Source organism: Procambarus clarkii, chromosome 14, assembly GCF_040958095.1.
Source record: "Procambarus clarkii isolate CNS0578487 chromosome 14, FALCON_Pclarkii_2.0, whole genome shotgun sequence".
NCBI lineage: Eukaryota > Metazoa > Arthropoda > Malacostraca > Decapoda > Cambaridae > Procambarus > Procambarus clarkii.
The window spans coordinates 19,854,452-19,862,608 of NC_091163.1; positions in this window are offsets into that span (position 1 = coordinate 19,854,452).

The window sequence follows — 8,157 nt, forward strand, 5'->3', positions numbered from 1 at the left end:
ATGAACAGTTTCCTGACAATTCAATTTTATTTCTACTTGGAAATACAGAGCTTTCTCCTTGTCCTTTTTGTCCTCTTCTCATTGTCATGTTCTACTTCTTCTCATTGTCATGCTCTACTTCTCTTAAGTTGGTTCTCAAGTGACCTTCAAACATTAAAAACTCACCTAATTGTGCTTGGGGGGTTTGTGCTTCGGTTCTTTGGTCCCGCGTCGCAATTGTCAATTAACCGGTGTACAGATTCCTGAGATTATTGGGCGCTATCATATTTACATTTGAAACTGTGTATGGAGTCAGCCTCCACCACATCACTGCCTAATGCATTACATTTATTAACTACACTGACATTGAACAAGTTATTTCTAATGTCTCTGTGGTTCATTTGGGTACTAAGTTTCAACTGTGTCCCCTTGTTCGTGTAACACCCGTGTGTGTATTCACCGAGTTGTGCTTGCAGGGGTTGAGCTGAGCTCTTTCGGTCCGTCTTTCAACTGTCAATCAATCAACTGTTACTTAATACTACTACTAACTATTTTTTTTAACTGATTTGGTCCTTAGTGAGGTCGATACCAGCAACGTTTAAGAGGCCATCTCTGGGTCGTGGAAATCACTCTCTTAAATCTATGGATAAACTGTCACGTTATATCTAGACCGCGTGAGATGGCCCGGACAGTGGAGTTGGAGATCCTATTGGACGACATATTCGACCTCGAGAAGCAAAAGAAGATTACCACGAAAGAAACCTTGCAAGCAGAATTTGTTGCAGAATGAGAAAAGATTTGAGGTAAATACAGAAGCACCATACTGTCACCCGAGCTCAAAGCGGCAGCTAAGAGCGTTTGCGAGAACAAGGAGATAGTCGTCAGGAGAGGTGACAAGTCGCCAATATACGTTATTCTTAAAAAAGACGAATAACTGGCAAAAATGAACCTCATACTCTCTTACCAAACTATATTCCAAAGGGTAACGAAAGACACTTCAGCCGAATTGAAAACGAAGGAAAACAAATTGATCGAAACTGTGAATGCCGAGAAATCCGGACACCATCTGCCAAAGGTTATTGGGGAATACAAACCTGTGTATGCATTTGGAAATGTCAAGACCCACAAGCCTGGAAACCCACTTCGGCCAATCATCAACCTAGATACCTACACCCACATACAGACTAGCTAAGCGATTCAATGGCTTGCTGACTCCTTATGTATCTTGTGCTTTCATCTTGAAGTCTCCAAAGGAATTTGTTGACTTACTACGGGGAGCACGGGCCACGGGGATAAGAGTCTTGTTGGATGTAGAATCGCTGTTTACTAACATACCTGTGGATGAAAACATCGGGATGATAGCTGGCTCTCGTGATATATGCCCGCTGGTGGCAGCTTTAATGTTAACAAGTCTCCCGTTTTATCTGCCAGCTGGTGGCAGCTTTAACCAAGTCTCCTGTGTTATCTGCCCGCTGGTGGCAGCTTTAACCAAGTCTCCCGTGTTATCTGGCCGATGGTGGCAGCTTTAACCACGTCTCCCGTGTTATCTGCCCGCTGGTGGCTGCTTTAACTAAGTCTCCCGTGTTATCTGCCCGATGGTGGCAGCTTTAACCACGTCTCCCGTGTTATCTGCCCGCTGGTGGCAGCTTTAACCAGGTCTCGTGTTATCTGTCCGCTGGTGGCAGCTTTAACCAAGTGTCGCGTGTTATCTGCCCGATCTTGGTAGCTTTACCCAACTTCCCGTGCTATCTGGCCGCTGGTGGCAGCTTTAACCAAGTCTCCCGTATTATCTGGCTGCTGGGGGCAGCTTTAATGAAGTCTCCCGTGTTATCTGCCCGATGGTGGCAGCTTTAACCAAGTCTCCCGTATTGTCTGGCCGCTGGTGGCATCTTTAACCAAGTCTCCCGTGTTATCTACCCGTTGGTGGCAGCTTTAACCAAGTCTCCTGTGTTATATGCCCATTGGTGGTAGCTTTAACCAAGTCTACTGTGTTATCTACCAGCTGGTGGCAGCTTTAACCAAGTCTGTTGTGTTGTCTGCCCCCTGGTGGCAGCTTTATCCAAGTTTCCCGTGTTATCTGATGGTGGCCGCCACATTAGTTCAATCTTCTGCATTAATTTGTTTTCCGTGTTGTCGATCTCCCGTGTTGGGAGTTGAGGCAAACATGGGAAAGATAACAAGTTTAAGACCAGTTAAGCAGCAGTAGGTTCGTCTCGACTTAGAGGAGTGTGGTTTACTGACTGTGCTGTGCACTGTGGCTGACTGACTGTGCTGTGTACTGTGGCTGACTGACTGTTCTGTGTACTGTGGCTGACTGACTGTACTGTGGCTCACTGACTTTGCTTGCAGTCGTGTGTGGATAGACTGGAGGACTTCAGTATCAGTCGTAAGTTAAGATTTTGTTGACGTCCTGTAACGTCCGACCGTCTTGACACCCGGGATTTGAGAAGGCCTCGTCAGAGAAGCCAAGTTAGTGGGCGTTTTACCGGGATTTTAGCCCTCTCGGGTCGATGCTTTAAGCCTTAAGAACCTAATCATCACTCGACATCTCAAGAGTTCTTCGAGTCAGGATAACAAGACGGCCACCAGTGGAAGTGGAACTAACTTCTCGGTAGAAGTTTGTCAACCATGAGAGGGAAGGAAATGACCTTTCCAACCACACACACAGCTCTCCCTTACCCCTTCCCTCTCCTCCTTAGGCTCTTTTCCCCTTCCCCCTTGGACTCTTCCCCGATTCCTTATTTTTTTGCTCGAGAGAGAGAGTGAGAGAGAGAGAGAGAGAGAGAGAGAGAGAGAGAGAGAGAGAGAGAGAGAGAGAGAGAGAGAGAGAGAGAGAGAGAGAGAGAGAGAGAGAGAGAGAGAGAGAGAGAGAGAGAAAGAGAGAGAGAGAGAGAGAGAGAGAGAGAGAGAGAGAGAGAGAGAGAGAGAGAGAGAGAGAGAGAGAGAGAGAGAGAGAGAGAGAGAGAGAGAGAGAGAGAGAGAGAGAGAGAGAGAGAAAGAGAGAGAGAGAGAGAGGGAGAGAGAGAGAGAGAGAGAGAGAGAGAGAGAGAGAGAGAGAGAGAGAGAGAGAGAGAGAGAGGATGACGCCACTCTACTAAAACAAGGACATAAAGAACATGGGGAATTACAGGTTGTCTCTCTCTCTCTCTCTCTCTCTCCCACATTACCTCACTACATATTACATAACTTCACACATAACTTCTACATATTACCACATATGTTAAAATTGTCAAATGTGATTGCGAGAATAATGGGCTAGTCTCTTCCCGTTTAGACTAAGCAGCTTGTCTCAGTCACCATAAAATATATTTTACATAAACTTTCTTGACTTTGCACAGATAAAGATGACACAAAAGTTATTCCCAAGAATTAGAAAACTTTATAAAGTGGGATTAAAAGAAAAATTGGAGGATTTAGAATGGCAAAGAAAACGGGTTACATGTTTGAAATCTACAATGTTATGACAAATAACATTGTCATTAATTAAGATTTCTGCTTCCTCGCGAGTACTAAAGTTCATTCAGCCAATTAGATTAAAACGCACACAAGAACTCAAAAACCAAATTCCAGATGACTTGCCATTGAAAACCTTCTCAAATGACGTTTTCAAACCTCGCGAAGGGAGCTGGTCTGAAATTGAGACCAATATACCTGAATTTCAGACCAGTACCGTGTCTCATTCGGTCTACAATATGAGGGACGGAGTCAGGTACCAATAACCTAATCTGGCAAGAGAGACTTCACAGGAAGTCAGTCAAGCTGAAACTCGTTTTTTAAGGTGAACTTTTTACTTACTTGTGAAATAATGTCAAGTGCGTCATTCGGCCAGGAAGTTATTTCGTAAATTAACCAAAAATATATTCAATGTTATTTTGACCTTATGATCATATTTATTTCATCGCCTGCGAATGCTCCTAGTTTCTGAGAGCATGCTCTGATATATGCTCCCATAGAAATATTGCAATATATATATATATATATATATATATATATATATATATATATATATATATATATATATATATATATATATATATATATATTAGTATATTTTGGTAGCAGTCTTTCCTGTAAACATATATTATTAAATATGACCGAAAAAGTAAGATTAATAATTCTAACACGAATTTTCTCAATCTTTCGTACATTTCTTTTCACTGTTGGTGGTAATTCAAAAATCAATTCTCCAAAATTCATTTATATTTCTAGACTGACGCGACACTTGAGCGCGTTTCGTAAAAGTTATTAAGGAACAAATAATCTCTTCCCACAACCAAACCATCGCTAGAGAAATCCTAGTAAACAACACAGAAATCATCGATAGATACAGCGATAGCAGGCGGCTTGACGTTTGCGAGGCACTACACATCAAGAAGTCAACACCAGCAATCAACAGCCAATTAATGCACAACTATATTCTACCCACCTCAAGACTCCGCTCCAATATAGAAGCATCAAGAAATATGGACCAATAGGCTTTCTACAATCACTTCTATTCAATACCCATTGTTTCGTGTTCTGTCTTGTGTTGGTGAAATTAATACCTTATTAAATACCACCTCACCCCATCCACCTCACTCAAATGTAGATATAAACAAATCGGAGATGTGTAAGTTCTATTCAGTTGTGTATGTTTAAACTAAAGTCTTTGAAAATGTAATAAGTTTTACGAAACGCGCTCAAGTGTCGCGTCAGACTAGAAATAAAAATGAATTTTGGAGAATTTATTTTGAATTACCACCAACAGTGAAAAGAAATGTACGAAAGATTGAGAAAATTCGTGTTAGAATTATTAATCTTACTTTTTCGGTCATATTTAATAATATATGTCTACAGGAAAGACTGCTACCAAAATATACTAATATATGTATATATATATATATATATATATATATATATATATATATATATATATATATATACATATATATATATATATATATATATATATATATATATATATATATATATATATATATTTATATATATATATATATATATGTCGTACCTAGTAGCCAGAACTCACTTCTCAGCCTACTATGCAAGGCCCGATTTGCCTAATAAGCCAAGTTTTCCTGAATTAATATATTTTCTCTAATTTTTTTCTTATGAAATGATAAAGCTACCCATTTCATTATGTATGAGGTCAATTTTTTTTATTGGAGGTAAAATTAACGTAGATATATGACCGAACCTAATCAACCCTACCTAACCTAACCAAACCTATCTTTATAGGTTAGGTTAGGTTAGGTAGCCGAAAAAGTTAGGTTAGGTTAGGTTAGGTAGGTTAGGTAGTCGAAAAGCAATTAATTCATGAAAACTTGGTTTATTAGGCAAATCAGGCCTTGCATAGTAGGCTGAGAAGTGCGTTCTGGCTGCTAGGTACGACATATATATATATATATATATATATATATATATATATATATATATATATATATATATATATATATATATGTCGTACCTAGTAGCCAGAACGCACTTCTCAGCCTACTATGCAAGGCCCGATTTGCCTAATAAGCCAAGTTTTCATGAATTTATTGTTTTTCGACTACCTAACCTACCTAACCTAACCTAACCTAACTTTTTCGGCTACCTAACCAAACCTAACCTATAAAGATAAGTTAGGTTAGGTTAGGTAGGGTTGGTTAGGTTCGGTCATATATCTACGTTAATTTTAACTCCAATAAAAAAAAATTGACCTCATACATAATGAAATGGGTAGCTTTATCATTTCATAAGAAAAAAATTAGAAAAAATATATTAATTCAGGAAAACTTGGCTTATTAGGCAAATCGGGCCTCGAATAGTAGGCCAAAAAGTGAGTTCTGGCTACTAGGTACGACATATATATATATATATATATATATATATATATATATATATATATATATATGTATATATATATATATATATATATATATATATATATATATATATGTCGTACCTAGTAGCCAGAACGCACTTCTCAGCCTACTATGCAAGGCCCGATTTGCCTAATAAGCCAAGTTTTCATGAATTAATTGTTTTTCGACTACCTAACCTACCTAACCTAACCTAACCTAACTTTTTCGGCTACCCTACGTAACCTAACCTATAAAGATTGGTTAGGTTAGGTTAGGTAGGGTTGGTTAGGTTCGGTCATATATCTACGTTAATTTTAACTCCAATAAAAAAAATATGACCTCATACATAATGAAATGGGTAGCTTTATCATTTCATAAGAAAAAAAATTAGAGAAAATATATTAATTCAGGAAAACTTGGCTTATTAGGCAAATCGGGCCTTGCATAGTAGGCCGAGAAGTGCGTTCTGGCTACTAGGTACGACATATATATATATATATATATATATATATATATATATATATATATATATATATATATATATATATATATATATATATATATATATATATATGTATATATATATATATATTTATATATATATATACACATATAACTGAATTAACTGAATGGTAACCGAGGATGACGGTAACCGAGGCTACCCTTGGGTCTCTGGTGACGTCAATGAGCCTGGAGCTAAATTCCTTGAGAAATCCCAGCTTCTGTCTGGTCATGATGGTCGAATGGATAAGGTGCCCTGTACACCGGTTGCATAGTGCTCCTGGCAGTATGGGTTCGAGTCACTTCTGGGATGTGAGTTTTGAGTTGCATGTATGCCTAGAGACCATTCAGGCTTGTTCGCAATTATATATATATATATATATATATATATATATATATATATATATATATATATATATATATATATATATATATATATTTATATATTGTTACGATAATCTCCTTCAAGAGAGATTTGTCCTGCTCTTTCCTATCGTCATGTTACTTCAGCACATCTACAACATCTAGATACTACAAGCAAGTGTAGTACGTATTGAGTAAAATACGTTTCTGCCAGTCGCATACGTATCAGACACTCGCTCTCCACCTCCCCCCTCCACCGTCTTCGATCACCAAACCACCACTTCCAGCCAGCACGCTTCTGATTGGTGAATCAACGTCTGCACCTCTGCACTTCAGCGCCATCTACATAGCTGATGTCTGAGCATGCACAAGCCATTGGATTTGAAATATCCTGTGCTCTCAAGCTGACACAACCCTCTGGTACACGCGCTGATTATTAGTGGATGTTCTCAGCCAGCGCTCTACTCTTAGCACCTGTTAATTCATTTCTTGTCTTTATTCATTGTAGAGTAACGTCACAACTGTTTTATTTTATGGTATTTTTTGACTTTATAATCTTGTTTGCACTGTACATAACCAAGGGATTATCTTTGTTTATATTTGTTTTCCAGTTAAATTAAAGTTTCATTGTTCATACTATTTGATTTGCGTGTTTTCCCTTACTTTACCAAAGAAGGCAACAGCCAAGCAGTCAACTTTTTTTTTGTAAATGTGATTAGCATTGACACCAGCCATTAGGAGGACTGCCGAACACCTACATCTCTTTTTTTCCATCACATTTAATGGGGGCCATTCCTAGGAGCCTCACTCAGGTATTAGTACTAGAACATCAATTTGTGGTAAGTGTACTTGGCTTTGATACTGTTGCTTTTCAATATTTTCATAATTTTTAATATTTATATGGTGCTGTGTATTTTGTGCATTCTGAGGGTAACATATTGTGAGTGTTGGATAACTGTGGATTACGTGGTGACTGGTGGACTCAAACATTCTCTTAATTGGTCATCCATCCTTCAATGTTATTACTCGTGTATTCCACCTTTTTCGTCCCTAGGATATTTCTCGAATTCAGACAGATACCCTGTCCCTATTTATATGTACCCTATTTTGGTACCCTGGTACTTAGGTTTGTCTTCGGGCTACGCACCATATCTTCTGCCATTCGACCAAAGGAGGATACAGAGAGCCATAGTTCCTCTAGCACGGACTAAGTTGCTGACTTGGGACCTCAACAGCAGTTCTCGTCACCAGTTGACACTCGCACCCCTATACGTCGGTCAGAGATGATGATATTTACTCAGGTAAGGAATTAGCTTTCTTTTTTCAGAGCACAAAGAACGCTAATTCTGTAAGTATCATATAATTAAGAAGGAAACCCCTTGCTTCTGTCCTATAGAGACCCTGGCAAGGTATCCCTACATTCTTGGACTACCCTTTCATTTTTGAAACAATTCAAAGTTTCAGTTTT